The sequence below is a fragment of the Echinops telfairi genome, unplaced genomic scaffold, assembly GCF_000313985.2.
Source record: "Echinops telfairi isolate 266 unplaced genomic scaffold, ASM31398v2 ScPeMD7_31;HRSCAF=116, whole genome shotgun sequence".
NCBI classification, from domain to species: Eukaryota; Metazoa; Chordata; class Mammalia; order Afrosoricida; family Tenrecidae; genus Echinops; species Echinops telfairi.
The window spans coordinates 5,871,340-5,888,246 of record NW_022103928.1 but is presented as its reverse complement, the minus strand read 5'-3'; the positions used below and the strand labels follow the sequence as shown (position 1 = coordinate 5,888,246).

Here is a 16,907-nt window from a genome sequence, read left to right as displayed (position 1 = left end):
AGACAATTTGGGTCCAACTCATAGTGTGACATTATGTACAAAAGAATAAAACATTGCCTAATCCAGCCCAATCCTGAAAACCTTATGAATACATTACCATGTGACCTGGCAATTCTCTTCCTAGCTATATACCCAAATGCTTGAAAGCTGAAGCTCAAACAGCTATTTGTACCCCAATGTTTATTGCAGCACTATTCACAATAGGCAAAAGGCAGGAACCAGCCAAGGGCCCATACAACTGGATAAACAAAAGGTGGTATATAGATACAATAGAATACTATGCACCCATAAAGAGAGATGAAATTTTGGTATATCCTACTAAAATAGGTGAGCCTGGAGATCATTATGCTGACTGAAATAAGCCAGACACAAAAGGATACATTTTGCATGATCCCACTACTTAGAGTAGGCAAATGCAGACTAAAGCTTATTACTAGTAGTTACCAGGGTCTGGGCAGGGCAGAGGCAGAATGGGAAGCTATTGCTTAAGGAATACAGGGATACTGAGTTTACATTTGGGTGATGTGAAACTTTGGGGAATAGAGTGTTGTGATGACTGTACAACACAGTGGCTGTAACAGCCCGCTATACTGTACATCATACATGAAAGTGAAAAGTGGCTAAAATTGCTAATTTTGTGTCATATTATATTTTACATTAAAAAACAACAACATTGAAGATTGGATGTTTCCATTTTCAAACATTCTTACTTCTATGTTAACATTGTTCATTAAAAATTATCTAGTGCTAACAAATTTTTACACCTTAAAAAAATGAAGACAACTAAAATGGAAATCTTTAAAAGGTCAGAGGACGGCTTCAAATGTAATTCAACAAATAACCATCACTTGGGGAAAAAGCCATGTATCAAAGTCTTGTTTAACCCAATTACCCCCTCCTGGTTGTTAACATATGCCTAATTTTAATCCCATACAAAATCTACAAAAGGAATCTTTCACAACTCTACAACCAGACTGTAGATGCTCCAAACTTCCTGGCATTCCTTGAAATTTATGGCCTATGGGGTAAATGGTTCAATGTATAGTAGCACTACCTCTTTTGATGTGTGAAACAGAACATTTTCAGTCTTAACAGATTCATTCTCATCTTTACAGCCAGGAAGCATGGCAATACTGTATCCTGACTTCATGAAGGTGCTGGATAGGCACTGGCATTTCCCACCTGACTTTTTGACAACATGCTATGAGCCTCATAAACTCAATAATGGCATCTCAAGGTCCTCAAACTACTTCACTCCACATTTACCACTATTAACACTTGAAAAGAAGACTAGAAAGAGGAGCAACATAGTGCCTATGGTAGCTGACAGTCCATTCAATTTAATTTTACAAATAAGCAAATGGCATGCTAATCAGGCAGCAGAGAGTTTTGTAATGTCTCACCCCACGCCCTCACACATCAAGGTGTGATGAATTTTCCTTAGACCTGTCCTTTGTGAGCCATGGCCTGAGTACCTACTCATATTGTCACCATCTCAGGCCTAGATTACAAGACTCTCTCTCCCCTAACTTTCTGACATACAACTCGCCGCCTCAGTCCTGCATGGTTCTGCAAAGCTCCACTTGCTAGAGCTCCCAGGCTCGCTAGGGACTTGTTTCCCTGCCTTTGCTCAACTGGTCCCCTCACCGGAAATGCCTTTGTCTCCCTTCCACCCAGCAGACTTCCAGGCAGCCTCAAGGCCCAGCTTGAGTCCTCATGCCTTCAGGAAGTCCTAGGCTGACTTCCCTGTCCTGAGACTCCTTTGCTCAAACCTGCAAAGGAAGAAAGTGGGAGGAAACTCAGTGGATCCTCCTCCCAATCCCCCAAGAGAACCCAAGGCTCATGGAAGGCACACCCATGATGCCAAGGAACTGGGGGGGCGGGGGCAGGGAGCCGTATCTAAATTCTGGTCTGGCGGTTTCCACTGGTTATCTACCATGCATGTCTATATCACAGCGCTGATTATTCAAGACGTGAGTACAAAGTAAGCCCTTGAAAGCAGGGAACATGTCTTTTTTAAAACTATGAGCCTTCCTCCTATGCAGAAGGAGGAAATAACACTAAAAACTTTGCTACTAGATTGGTCAGAATAGGCTGGTTAAAGAAAATAAATATTACTTCACTCACTCAGTGCCATGGAATTGATTCTTGAAGGTCTAAAAATTACAAGAGGTCAACTGCACTTTGTTAAGTCACGGTCAGAGCTGTGACTTAGCACCGTGGCCCAGGTGGGTGAAGTATGTCAAAGGAGTAGGGTTAATGCTCCCCGCAGGGCATCTTTTGATTACATCAGTAATGCTGAAGGCCAGAGTCCCAGGATGGAGCAAACACCTACTCCTCTCGGATGTAAAGTTCAAGTCCACCCAGAGGCACCCAGAAAAAGTCTCAGTAATCTATTTCTGAAAAAAACAAAAACAATCATGAATCCTTCTGTAGAGCATGGTTCCACGCAGACACGGGGTTGCCATGAGTCAAAACCACCTCAAAAGCCCCTGGTTTGGGTTAATACTGAAGGCAGAGCTTGAGATAGGAAGTGGAAATATGATCAAAATTCACAGAATTGATGAAAGCAAGTTAGGCAGGTTATCCAAAAGGGGGGAAATAAAGGAGAACCAACATTAACTTGTAAGAGGGTTTTTTTTGTTTTTTAGTTTTAATAGCAACATTGAAGAAAATTGTCAGGGTTTTGTCAGTCTGTCTGTCTCTTCCCCTCCATCCCCCCATCCCTCCTTTCCTCTCTCTGTGTGTGGGTGTAGATGAGAAGGGAAGGAGCTTAGTTGTTTGATAACCATCAACTTAAAGTTTTAGAAGTTAACCATAGCTCTTCAAAAGACAGACAGACTATTCATTTATCACCACCTATTAACATCTCCATAGAGTGACTCCCCAGAATCCTATTTCTCAAGCCCACAAATCTTATTCACATAAGCAAGGCAGGCTAACAGAAAACACAGGTCTTGGAGCTGAGCCTCAAAGCCAGTAAACCAGTGAGTGTAGAAGGGCTATGTACGCCCAGCAGGAGAGCAGTATGTAAAGGAACAGAGGGCCCTCAAAACGGTAGGTTTGGGGGTAAAGAGGAAAGCCATTTGGCTGAGCAGATGGCTCATGTAGGGAATTAGGGAGAATGAGCAGGTGAGTCTGGTACAGGTCAGACCGCAAAAGGCGGGGAGGAGGGGGCACTAAGGCAACCAACCAGGACTGAGGTCAAGGCCTAAACTCAGGCGTTGGTAGTAGCAATCGATAGAAGACATATTTTTTTTAAATGAAAAACTATATGGAGTTAATTAAGGCACATACTACAAGGAACTTCAACAAATTTGTGGACAAATTCCATTATTTTAATTCCATTTGTCCATGAACTTTCTGAAGCCCTCTCCTTTGTGAGGGTCCAGTGCAAACATATTTGTGGAGATTCATTGAGCAGAAAAACCTAACGGTGAGGCTGCGCTATCACTAAGGACCATGGGCAAACCAATTTTTCCTACTATCACAAAACTATAGTGCAAAAAGAAACATCAAGCAGCAAATGTTTGTTTATTTTTAAAGGATTAAAGTATATTTGCATATTTCAAGCTATTTCCTTTTTCTTTTTACTTATTGTGAACTAGAGGAAGGTTTATGTATCATATGGACATAAAACACAGCTAAGGCTTAAATCCAAGACTTATTTCTGCTCAAAGGCACTGCAGAAAAGTGGCCAATTTCAGGCAGTGAACGGCCTGGTGGAACATGAACACTGGGAGGACTAGACAAGGAGACGCTCCCTGCACTGTAACCACGGTAACTATTTTCACTGCAGGAAGGGCTAATAGGTTACAGCCTCTCTAGGATGTTCAGTCCCAGAGTTAGGGATTCTCTATGATCTAACTGTCCATGGAAAATAATCCGTTTTCTTTTCACCAATTTATAGTCATTTTATTGAACAATTTTCTTTAAAAAAAAAAATACCACATACATGAGGGGAAAAAACAACAAATACTAAACTTACACACATGCAAATGATATTAATAGCATTTACTGAACATTTTTGAAGGGGCAGCAAAAGTTCATAGAAACAGGAACAGAAAAATGAGATTCTCCAATTTACTTTTTGAAGCCCCCTCACATGAGTGCCTGACATATGCCAGACATTACATGTGAAATTACAATTGGCTATTCATTCTTCTTGGCAATTACTCTATTTCCAAATTGTCTATAATAAGCATTGTTTTTGTTTAACAAAAAGTTAAGGCATACATATGTAGCCAATCCTTAAATTTTGACAAGTGAATGTTAGCAATATTTAGATGAATTAATTTTTAAAAAATCATATGCAAGGCAGTTTGGAAGAATGTGCTATCAGGATTGGAGGAAGGCTTACTAACAACCTGTCATATGCAGATGATACACCTTGCTTGCTGCAAGTGAGAAGGTTTGAAGCACCAGCTGAAGAAGATCAAGGATTGCAGCCTTCGGTGTGGATTCCAATTCAAAGTAAAGAAGGCACAGATTCTTACAACTGTGTCAATAGGTAACATCATGATAAATGGAGAAAAAGATGAAGCTGTCAAGGATCTTGTCTTGCTTGGATCCAAAATCAATGCTTATGGAAGCAGCAGTCAAAAGATCAAAAGACGTGTTGCATTAGGTAAATCTGCTGCACAAGGCCTCTTGAGAGTAGTGAAAAGCAAGGATGCTACATGTTACTAGGAGAACTAAGGGGAACCTGACTCAAGCCACGGTATTTTCAATCCCTCATATGCTTGTGAGAGTTGGACACTGAATAAGCAAGACTGAAGAAGAGTCGATGCAGCATCTGGATTATGGTGCCAGAGAAGAATACTGAAAGTACCACAGACTGCTAAAAGGACAAACGAGTCTGTCTCGGAAGAAACAGGGTCAGAATGCTCCTTAGAGGCGAAGATGGTGAGACTTCATTTCCACACTTTGGACACGTGGTAAGGAGCCCAGTCCTGGTGAAGGACATCGAGTTTGATAAGTAGAGGATGGCCTTCAGCGCGGCGGAAAAAGGAAGGGTCTCCAGAAGACACCTGATACCGCAGCTGCAACAAGGGGGTCGGGCATCAGAACAACTGTCGGCGTGCTCGGGACTGCACGATGCTTCCGTGTGGTGTGCAGTGCGGATCCCCGTGACACCTAACAACAGGCAGTTTTGAAAGGAAAAGTCCGGAGATTTCCTCCAAAGTTGTTTTAATTGTAAGCCTCATTCAAACGACTTTCACAGTACACTATGTGACAAATCTGGCAAAACTGGCAGTTGACAAGATAGAACAAAAAATACATTCAAACTACCCTTCCCCAAGATTTGGGTTGTTACCCGCAGGTCCTATGTGATCTCTTTTGTTCTGAGTAAATCACCACAGATGATTACCACATCACAGGCTAGAGACTCAGAGCCCAAGCCTTTCTCCCCCAGGCTCACTGTACTGACAGCTCAATCGGGTTGTCAAGCACTTATCTTGCACTTATCTTAACAGTGCTTCCGGCTGTCACAAGACCAGCGGCCTCAAAGGACCTGGCTCCCGAGGGACTGCATCCAGTTGAAGGCTCTTCACGTATCATAAGGGCATAAAACTAAATCCAAGACTTATTTCTGCTCAAAGGCACTGCAGAAAAGTGGCCAATTTCAGGCAGTGAACGGCCTGGTGGAACATGAACAGTGGGGGGACTAGACAAGGAGAAGCTCCCTGCACCGTAACCACGGTAACTATTTTCACTGCAGGAAGGGCTAACAGGTTAGAGCCTCTCTAGGATGTTCAGTCCCAGAGTGAGGGATTCTCTATGATCTAACTGTCCATGGAAAAAGGTGTCTTTTTTCAAAGCTCTCCCAGTCACTCACAAAGGCACTGGAAAGCTAGCGTCCTGCCTGTGAAGGGCACATGCCAGGAAGATTTTAGCTCAGGGGGAAATGACTGTCCAATGTCCATCACGTAAAGGAAATATGAATGACAGGTACAAGGAGGGACAAAGTAAACGGTATTTAATACAACCTCTAGTCACACAGAAGCTGACTCCTTTTCTGGCTTCCCTTCAGACTTGCAGTCATGAAGCTGACTCCAGCCCCCGTGACCCCGTCCATGCGGAGCAGTCGCACAGCTGGACTGCGTATTCTTGGGTGTAATGCTTGTGGAAGCAGACTGCCAGGCCTTTCTTGAGCAGCAGTAGCTTGCGGGCTCACACCACCAACTTTTAGGTGAGCATCTGATCGCAAACCACTAGCACCACCCAGTGATGTATGTACTTAGGTAAAATAAACCACTTGCACCTAACTTTTCTTGAAAGGTAAATCAAGAACAGTGTGCTTGCCTGCACTAGACAGATGTGGCATCTTGGCAAATACCTCTTAAGACAAAGATAAGATTGAGCTGTTCTAAACTAGAATCAATTGGCTGTTCGAAAATCATCCTATTAGCAAACCAGGCTGAGCAACAAGCCCTCACTAGCAGACCACATCACGGTCGGAAGCACTTGGGCAGTGGCCCCCATTTCTAGGAGACTGTAAGAATAGTGGGTGTTCTTGCTGGTGATAAACCAGCACAGGGCAGTGATATAACGTGCTCGCTCTCTTCACCTTTGCGAAAGGATAGCTGCTCAGGGTTTTAGTTCTCTGGATATCGAGTTCTGCCCGCTACAGGTTTGAGCTACACAAGACAAGAAGTCAACAAAAGGTAAAGAGGCGGGTATTCAAAATACCCCAAAGTGAACACTGCTTGGTCTTTTATTGGTAAAGCATAAGCCAACATTGTTATCATCTTAAAAAACATAACTTAGTAGATATCTTGGCTAGAATATTAAAACTTTGATGAGATTATATGATCAGAAGTGATACCTTATAAATTAATATTAGTTCAAGGGGTAGGGTAGAAAGACGTTTAAATTCATCAAAATTTACAGAATCAAAATGCACTAGTTTGCCCCAGTGCAAGGCTCTGAGGAAGCAGCACACACATACATTCAATTTAGCAGTGAATATGCTTTCTCTTCCAAAATTTCTCGAGGGCCACTTAACCTCTTACAGTCTTGAACTGTAATAGGAAACACCTATTTGAAGCAGGAACCATTTTTTATATATAACTTATCACAATCCATACATACATCAGTTGTGTAAAGCACAGTTGTACATTCATTGCCCTCATCATTCTCAAAACATTTCCTCTCCACTTAAGCCCCTGGCATCAGGTCCTCATCCGGCCCCCTCTCCGCTCCCCTCTCTCTCATGAGCCCTTGATAATTTATAAATTATTATTTTGTCATACCTTGCTCTGTCCGACATCTCCCTTTGCCCACTTTTCTGTTGTCCATCCCCCAGGGAGGAGGTCACATGTAGATCCTTGTAATAGGTTCCCCCTTTCCAACCAACCCTCCCTCTACCCTCCCAATATCACCACTCACACCACTGGTCCTAAAGGGATCATCCGCCCTGGATTCCCTGTGTTTCCAGTTCCTATCTGTACCAGTGTACAGTAGGAACTATTTTGAGCACACATTTATAGCACTGCATCAATTTTTAAAATAGCCTGTTATTAACATTAATATAGATAACAAACTTAATACAGAGCAAACCTCTGCCCAAAAGATACAATCCCCAATCCAACCCCTACTTTATACCACTCAAACCTCCCATCAGGCATTGCTTCCTCCAGCAACCAGACTCCAACTTCTCGGAAGCTGGGTTAGTATTTCTTCAGCTGCATCAAGCTCAAAACTCAAAATCACTGCCATTGAGTGGATTCCGAAACACAGTGGCTCTATAGGAACCCTGGTTGCTTAGTGGGATATGAATTGGACTGTTAACCACAAGGTAAGCTGCTCCAAACACCCAACAACTCCACAGGAGAAAGATGGTAAAAGGTTACAGTCTCAGAAATGCACAGGGGCAGTTCTACCCTGTCCTACAGGGTCACGAAGAGGAGGAGTCACTGCCTGGTGCCTTTCTATTATAATAGTTAGTAGCTACCCACTTACTCTGCACCAAGTGCTTTATTCACAAGGGATCTTCAAAAATGTTCATGGGGAAATTCCCTTAACTTGAAGTCTGTATGTTATCTAACTTAACCCCTGAGCCACGTACATTCCTCCTCAGCTCATAAACAGAGAAGTGAAGTGAAGCTTGGGGATATGAAGAAGATGGCCAGGACTGAGAGCTGGGGCCTGAAATTAGAACACCTGACTCATGTCCACTGTGCAATCAATCCAGCATTGGCCTTGACCGCTGAGGAAGGTGGACTCTTGGATGGGAATCCTTTCTCATCATCTCTTTCTCTTTGCTCTAGAATAGTGTCTGGCAAATTGTGATCCTGTGTAATACAGACTGGCTGTTGACATACAATCTGGCCCAGCCAAAGTGGCTGGTTCCAATGTGCTAGTAAACAATCTTTGAGATCTAGAGCTGTACTGTAAGCTACAGGGTTGTGACATGTGGAACACAGCGCTTGCTCCCTTCACCTGTTACACTAAGGCCCAAAAAGAACGCAGCTGTGCCAACTCTCTGTGCGTTTTTCACCTCTTTCCCAGTGTTTGTTTTCTTTTTTTCTTTGTACCAGTTTTCTGACATCACCATACCATCAAAAGTTCCATTAATGAGTTCAGCCCAAGGCTGCTGTTTGCCTCTTTTGCTCTAACAAACCATTACGATTTGCTGGTTCAAGAGGACAGCCTTGAGAGTAACTCTCCCTTCCTCCTCCTCCAGTCCCTTGTCAAAACAGTGGCTGCTTTTGTTTGGAAACACATGGCCCGATGTCATTAGAATGACATCAGGGCAGCAGGACTAGTTTCCATTTCTTCAGACAGCTGAGAAGTGAGGCATCTCAGTTCAAGGTAGCACATAAAGCTCACCCATCTACACAGCCAGCACGAACTTAGGAAGATTAGAGCTGGAGATGCCTGGGGAAAGCTCTTGAAAACAGCTGCAATCGTACACCTCTCCCCACACAGGAGAAGAGCAACAGGAAGGTGGGCGAAGGGAGACAGCACACGGTGTAAGATATGAAAATAATAATTTATAATTTATCAGGGGTCCACGAGGGTGGGTGGGAGGGGTGGTGAAAAAGAGTTGCTGATACCAAGGGCTCAAGCAGAAAGAAAATGTTTTGAAAATGATGATGGCAACCTATGTACAAATGTTTTTGATACAATTGATATGTGGATTGTTATAAGAGCTTAAGAGTTCCCCAATAAAATGATACTTTAATAATAGTTTTTAAAAAGAAAAGAGCTGCAATCTAAGTCTACGAGATTTTTTTTAAGCCATAGACATCTAATACATCACACAATTCTATGGGTAAGATTTCGATTCAAACTTTCTACCTTAAGAATATACAGCATGTGTCTCATCGATGAAGTTCAATTTAAAGGAAAGCTTTTTGTTTTAAATAAGACTATTACACAGTTTTTCCTCAATAGACAATGCATAATGTTAATAGTTCTGATCAATTCATTAGAACCCGTTCAGTTTCTCATCAGCAAACAAAAACTGTGAATGAAGTACAAAGAAGAAATAGTATAAGTATGTGCTAAGGTACCTCATTTGACTTCATCAAAAGAGAACTCAAAACATTCTACCTGACTTCAGTGCCCCTTCCAGTGATGTGAAACACTGAGAATGACAAGGCAGGAGATGAAGGCCCCAGGCCCTTCTGAAATCCTCCTCACTGTACTACAGTGACAGGACTTGCTCACAGCTGAAGGATTCCACCTCATGGGAGAACTGAATACGCTTCTCTTCATTTTCAGCAATGTAGCTGGCTCTCTGCAGCCGCAGATTCAGCCAACCAGATAAAAAATATTCGGGGGTGGGGGTATTCCAGAAAGTTCCCAAAAGTCGCCATGTGCAGAGCACGATATTGAAGCCACACACAGGGGAAGTGGTGTAGCGACGGCACCCCTGCTGTAGCTGTCCACTCCTGAAAAGGTCACCGGCTCAGGAATCCACAGGGCAGTTCTACCGCGCCCTACAGGGTCACCATGAGTAGGCATCGGCTCAATGGCAGTGAGTTTGGTTTTGTGGTTTGCTAACTAGGCATTGTTCACGCTCCACTTGTGTTACATACGCCCCTTGTTTCTGTGAGGAAATGGCTCCTAAGGAGTGGTCAAAACTCTCCCTCAAAGGCTAGGAGGAAGGCTGAGACACTACAGATATCGTATGCATCCTGTATTAGCCCTTATAAGTAATCTAGAGATGATTTAAGTACACAAGAGGATGTTTGTGGGTTATATGCAAATGCTAGGCTGTTTTATAAAAGGAACCTGAGCATCTATAGACTTCTGTATCGGCAGGAAGTGGGGGTGGGGGTGGGGGTCTGGAACCAATTCCCCTCAGACACTGAGAGAAGACTGCCATCAACTCCATTCTGACTCATGGAGAACCCATGAATTACAGAATAGAACTGCCTCATAAATTTTCTTGGCTACAATCTTTATGGAAGCATGGTGCTGCCAGGTGGGTGTGGAATGACAGTTGTTCAAATAGTACACTTGTTGCCATCAGTCAGTCCTGACTCATGGTGGCACTGTGCGTACAGAGGAGAACTATTCCCTAGGGATTCCAAGGTTGAGGTCCTTAGGAAGCAGATCATATCTGTCTTCTGAGGTATCTCTGCATGGGCCAGAACTGCCAACCTCTCAATAGAGCACTAACTAGTACTCAACTGCTTGGCTATGTGCACCATCCAGCTATTCGCACCTACTCAATGCAAAAACCACCATCGTCAAGTCAATTCCCGCCCATAGCAACTCTATATCGGGTTTGCAAGGTTGTAAATTTTTATGGGCATAGACAGTCTTCTCCCACAGAGTAGCTGGGAGCTTTGAACCAGAAACCTTGTGGTTAGCAGTCCAATAAGTACCCCACAGCAACACCAAGGCTCCAGTGTAAATACAATTCACTAAAAATGATTAGCTATCGTTAACTATGTATAAATTTAATAGATATCGGGGGTGGGGACTCACTGCCATCGAGTCAATGCTGACTCACGGCTACTGTGAAGAAGCCTTAGGGCTTCCGAGCCGGTAACTGTTTCTCCCTCAGGGCTGCTGGTAGTTTCAAACTACCGACTGTGTGGATCACAGCCCAACACATAACACTATATGCCACCAGAGTTCCCAATTTACATGGAAGACTATATGAATTTTTTAATAATAAAATTAAGATCTTGGAATTCTGGTCCCAAATCCTAAAAGGCCAATGAAAGATCATTTTTAAAAGGAAAAAAAAAAAGCATCTAAATAATGTGTGCCGCCCTTAGCCAGTTTCTCTACAAAGCACACAGTGTAATGATTATAACAGTACCCTTGCGGAACAGCTGTATGGCCAGACTCTTCCTTTAGTCACCTCCTAGCCCTTGGGAATTTAACCTGAATCGGCCCACCTGTGTAAACTGAAAGGGCATGCTCAGTTGCTGTGAGAATTAAAAGACAATGAACCTGTAAGCATGTTGTAAACTCTAAAAGTACTGATTGTGTGGCTCTCATTGTCATCACAGAAAAGTGGTCCCAGGGCCACCAGACTCTATTACTTGGTCCGACCCCACACCCTGGAAGGCATCTGCCCACGTGTCTCCTCTGTATCCCTGCTTATTTCAATCTATTGCCTGTGTGCGGGCACCTGGCCTCAGGCAGGAATAATAGTCGCCTCTCTTCTCCCAGTCTCTAACTCATCCTCTTCAATGAATCTTTCCTACTGGCTACTGTCAGGTTAATCTGACTTCACAAATTTATCATTCCTCAACATCAAACTCTTGGTGGCTCCTCACTGAACAAGACCCAATTTCTTTAGCACAACACTGTAGCTTCTCTAAAATCCAGCCCCTCCCACTCTCAAGAAATCCTGCTTCCTATAATCCTCCTCTCATACCTGAACTCGACACAAACCACAGTATTTATCATTGCTTACACATCCAAACCACTACATCAAGTCAATTCCAACTCATAAAAACCCCATATGGGGTTTCAGAAACTATAAATCTTTATAGTAGCACACTGCCTCATTTTTCTCCTGAAGAGCAGCTGGTGGGTTTGAACCAACAACCTTGCTATTAATGACCTTAAGTCAAACCAGTTTTTAATCAGTGACAGTAACTAGTCTCCTGAAGGCTACTTCTTCTATCAGGGCCTTCCATCTATCTGCTACTCATAAGACTTCAAATGTCTATAGAAAGTTGGGTTTCTATTAGCCTTAATAGGAAAACAGGAGAGGGAGAGAGGGACCACACTTCCATCCGATGTGCCAAGACATGAATACAACATACAGGCATGAAGCAGGGAACCAATAGAAAGGTCTGCAGGGCTGACCCCAATCCCAACGAGGTGAACACCCCCCTTCCCCCAGAAGAATTCACTTCAGAGGACAGCACTGAAGCTACAGCTCAGGAAGAGGGGCATGTCTGATCAGAGCACACAGGAGCAAATGAAGAGGGAAGGAAAGAGAATGGAACACATCCTGCCCGACCAAGCCCAGAAGACAATATTCTTGCTCAGAGCAGCCAATGCAGACAGAGGACTATAAGGCCGACGAGACACAACATCCATAACTGACCCATAGTGCTTCGAGGGACAACACTGGAGGCACAGTGCAGAAATTGTACCCGATCTGACCCCACCACTCCAGGGCAAAACACTAAGGGCATGCAACAGAGCAGCAAGGGAAGCAAAGCAATGAAGTTCCTGAGGAACACCAAAAATAGACCCTGGGGCCAGGGCATAGTACCCCATCAGACTCGACTGGAAACACTCCCAAAGGTCAACAAACAGACCTTCAACTATTTATAGCCTTTTCTTTTGTTGTTGTTGTTTGGCTTTTTGCTTTTCTTTCATTGTTTTGTTTTGCTCTGCCTTGTTTTTGTGCTTATTATTTTCTCAGCATGTTTATCTAGATCAGACAGGCACATAAACAAACCGGAGGAGAAAAACGACGGGACCTATGGTTCCAGGGGACACTAGAGGTGTGGGGGGGCGGGGTGAGGCTAAAGGAAGTGGGTGTTAACAAACCCAGGGACAAGGGAACAACAAGAGATCTAAAATCAATGGTAAGGAGGGTGTAGGATGCCAAGTAGGGCACGATCGAGGGCAATGTAGTCGAGAGGAATTACTGAAACCCGAATGAAGGCTGAACATGATAGTGGGACTAGAAGTCTAAAGGAAATAGAGGAAAGAACTAGGAAGCAAGGGGCATTTATAGAGGTCTAAATACAGCAATGTACACATGTAAATATATTTATATATAATGATAGGGAAATAGATTTATGTACATATATTTATAGGTTAGGTATTAAGGTTGCAGACAGACATTGGGCCTCTACTCAAGTACTCCCTCAACGCAAGAACACTTTGTTCTAAAAACCTGGCATTCTGTGATGCTCACCTTTCTGACACAATCACTGAAGACAAAATGGGTGCTAAACAAACTTAGTAAGGAAAGCTGATGGTGCCCAGCTACCAAAAGATATAGCATCTGGGGTCTTAAAGGCTTGAAGATAAACAAGCTTCCATCTAGCTGAGAAACAACAAAGCCCATAAGGAAGAAGCACACCAGCCTGTGTGATCATGAGGTGTCGATATGATCAGGTATCAAGCATGAAAGACCCAGAACAAAATATATTATTGTGAATGAGGTGGAGGACGGAGTGGAGACCCAAAGCCCTTCTGTAAACTAATGGACATCCCCTTACAGAAGGGTCACAAGGAAGAGACAAGCCAGTCAGGGTGCAGTGTAGCACGGTTGGAACAGTCCTTTAATGTCTCCTCTAGTTCCTCTAGTTCTTTAATGCCCCCCCTCCGCTATCATGGCCCCAATTCTACCTTCAAATCTGGCTAGACCAGAACATGTACACGGGTACAGGTAAGAGCTGGAAACACAGGGAATCCAGGACAGACAAACCCCTCAGGACCAATATTGAGAGAGAGATGCCAGGAAGGTAAGGGGAAGGTGAGGGTAGAAAGGGGGAACCAATCACAATGATCTACATATAACCCCCTCCATGGGGGATGGACAACAGAAAAGTAGGTGAAGGGAGACATCATCGGTCAGTGTAAGACATGAAAAAATAATAATAATTTATAAATTATCAAGGGTTCATGAGGGAGGGAAGAGAAAAATGAGGAGCTGATACCACACAAGTAGAAAGAAAATGCTTTGAAAATGATGATGGCAACAAATGTATAAATGTGTTTGACACGATGGATTATGTATGGATTGTGATAAGAGTTGTATGAGCCCCCAATAAAATGATTTTTTAAAAAGAAAACAAAACAGAATAAAACTAATTTCAAGTGTCTATTTTTTATGAGGCCCCCCTCCCCCAAAAAATGTTTCATACAACTGACAGAACAAAAATTACAATGTTTTCCACAAGATGATGAGTAATATTAAATTTGGAACACAGAAATATAACATAGTTGTTTTGGTTTTTCCTAGTGAAACTTTATTCAAAGTGTTTTACAACATATCTAAAAATAAGTGAGAACAGTATAATTCTCTCATGTTTTCATCACTCGGCTTTAGCAACTATCAACTTGTGGCCAACCGTGTTCGTTTGCATCCTACAGACTTTCCCACAACCTTCCATATTTTATTTTCAAGCCAATCACAGACATCATGAAATTCCATCTGTAACTATTTCAATACTTATAGTAGCAGTGGCTTTTGGTCATACAGACCTGCAGTCAAAGCCAGGCTCCATCAGCTACTGGCTGTCTGACCTTGGGCAAGTGAATTAACTTCTATGTTAATTCTCTCTGTAAGAGATCTCTCTGTAAGATGGAGTACTAACACTGACTGCTCAGGATGGCAAAGTACATGAAAAGAGAACATGCCTCTAAAGAACCAAGCCTACTGCTGGCACACAGGTAGTGGTCAGTCCAGAGCAGCTGGGGTTGGTAAGACTGGACAGTCGATTGAAATAGGATTCTTTGGATTTGGGGCTTGAACTTAATTCTAGCACCAAGCTAAGAACAGTTATGACAGAGCTCTGCTTAATGCTCCCTCCCTGCCCCTCCTCCCCCACACACACACCACCACCACCACCACCACCACCATCACTGAAGACATGGGTGCTACAGTAAAGTATGGTGAAGAAAATACATGGTGCATCGCTATCAAAAGGAATAGCATCTGAGGTCTTAATGACTTGTCTTCAAACAAGCAGCCATCGAAGTGGAGCAATAACTAAGTATACATGGAAGAAGCACATCAGCTTATGTGACCCAAGGATTATAAATAATAAAATCCAAATCCAATGGAGGGAATGCTTTCAGAGCTTAAATTGTAAACATCTAGTTTGCAGAGGGCTATGGATGACAGTGGAAGCCCAAAATCCATCATAGTTCAGGGATGGGAATAGCCCTGTTATCAGACAGACAGCATTATAAAGTCAATTATGGTAGACATAGCTAGGTTAAAATGCAGTATCATTTGATCTCCCTTTTGACCTATATAAAAGTTCTATCAATTTGAAAAATAAATACAGGGAAGTTGGCAAGTTGGCGCCGGCCGTGGTCCTGCGCCCTTTCTCCCAGCTGCTGACCCCGGCCCGGCTCCGAGCAGTCTTTCAGCAAAGTCGAAGTTCTACATTCAGGAGTCAATAAATAGCAAACCTGGTTGGCAGAAAGTTGGGTTGACCTTGGGCACCACAGTCTTCCTGTGAGCCTATCTCATCAAGCAACATAATGAAGATGTTTTAGAGTATAAAAGAAGAAATGGGTTGGAATAAATTATTGAAATACTGATACAGTCTGCTCCATGTAGTGATTGCAGGAATTCTTCGGGATTTACTAATCTTTTGGATGTAAATGAGAAAGAAAAGTTATTTGGGAATGTACATCTCAGCCGTTGTGGGTTACTTCAATATGTGAAACAAATTAAAAGACTTCCTTATTCTTCAAAAAAAATAAAATATAATAATAAACAAATAAATCAGGGGCTATCACATGGAGTAAGCCTCTGGTGAATCCCCTCTGACCAAGGACCAGCAATGTGAATAGCCTTGCACTCATGCACAATGCACTGAAAAGAGGATCATTGCAGATGCAGTGTAATATGCAGTACTTAGATGATTTCATATCAACTAGACACTTCTGGCTAGGGAAGGGGTCAGGCCAGTCAATCAGGTCACAGCCTGATGCTGTGTCCTTACAGGTGTGGTCCTCTCATAAGGAGTACCCTGGTTACCTTCTCCTTATCTGCCACTCCTTCTTCCTGCTTGCTAGGGGTCTGGTGGCCACCCTGAGAGTTGCAAGTGCCCTGCCATGTTTTCAATGATCCTGCACCCACTGGCTTGTGATCTTCCTGCATTTAGGATCATTGCATGTGGCTGCATGAATCTGAAGAGGGACTTACGGATTAGTACTGGACTTGTGGACTTGAGTTGGACTGGGCTGGGACGCTTTCTGGGTATGTAATTACTTCACGAAATAAAACTCTCTTTTAAACATATGAGTATCACTGGATTTGTTTCTCCAGTCAACCACACTGAACACATGCAGTTAGGTTAGTTTAACACTGTATCATTTGATGTCCCTTATGATCTATTTTAAATTTGTTCTAGTTTTTAATATTTTATTCTTTTTGATTGAGGTTTTTATGTGCTTTACTTTGTATTGTTGCTAGTTTTTAGGGTTTTTTGTTTGTTGCTTTTTCGTTTTTAAGGTTTTTCTGTATATAAAATCCAGGATAGGTAAATCTACAGAGACAGTAACTGGATTAATGGTTCCTTGGTATGGCATGGGTGTTTGGGGGAAATGGGGAGCTAATAATGAGTACAAGATGAGTACAAGAATAAAGAAAATGTTCTAAAACTGATTGTGGTGATGACTGCATACCTCTTCTTTATGTGATTGTACTACTAAATTGTATGATATGTGGATTATATTCCAGTAGAACTGTTTAAAAAAAAGATTATTTCTCACCCATTTCC

At 42.7% G+C, this 16,907-nt stretch overlaps 1 protein-coding gene and 1 pseudogene across 2 annotated transcripts in view; one reads left to right on the top strand and one right to left on the bottom strand.

Moving 5' to 3' along the window:
• The window catches only part of SHQ1 (SHQ1, H/ACA ribonucleoprotein assembly factor), a 146,153-nt gene that overhangs the window by 74,130 nt on the left and 55,116 nt on the right, over positions 1-16,907 (bottom strand). The window lies entirely within an intron of this gene.
• LOC105978562 lies at positions 1,938-15,704 on the top strand (annotated as a pseudogene).